Source organism: Gavialis gangeticus, unplaced genomic scaffold (genome assembly GCF_001723915.1).
Source record: "Gavialis gangeticus isolate Ggan-Ray unplaced genomic scaffold, GavGan_comp1, whole genome shotgun sequence".
Taxonomy (NCBI): domain Eukaryota; kingdom Metazoa; phylum Chordata; order Crocodylia; family Gavialidae; genus Gavialis; species Gavialis gangeticus.
In genome coordinates this window covers 463,688-463,891 of record NW_017728996.1, presented here as the reverse complement: position 1 = coordinate 463,891, position 204 = coordinate 463,688, and the positions used below count along the sequence as shown (strand labels likewise).

The following is a 204-nucleotide window of genomic DNA, read 5'->3' as shown; positions in this document are numbered from 1 at the left end:
AGCCCGGCGGGTCTGAACCCAGGAGCTTGTTTTCTCTGCAGTCAGGAGCCAGCAGGCACCAGCTGCAGAATTTGCCGCAGTGTGTGTGTGTGTGCGTGTGTGTGTGTGTGCGCGCGCGCACGCACGCGCGTGAGTGTGTGCGAGTGTGCAGCAGCCACGCTCCTCCCTCACCACTCGCTCCATGCGTCCAACGCCCGCCCTGCC

The 204-nt window shown here is 65.2% G+C and overlaps 1 protein-coding gene across 1 annotated transcript in view; it reads right to left on the bottom strand.

The window, feature by feature from the left end:
- The window catches only part of MAP1A (microtubule associated protein 1A), a 75,006-nt gene that overhangs the window by 33,803 nt on the left and 40,999 nt on the right, over positions 1–204 (bottom strand). The window lies entirely within an intron of this gene.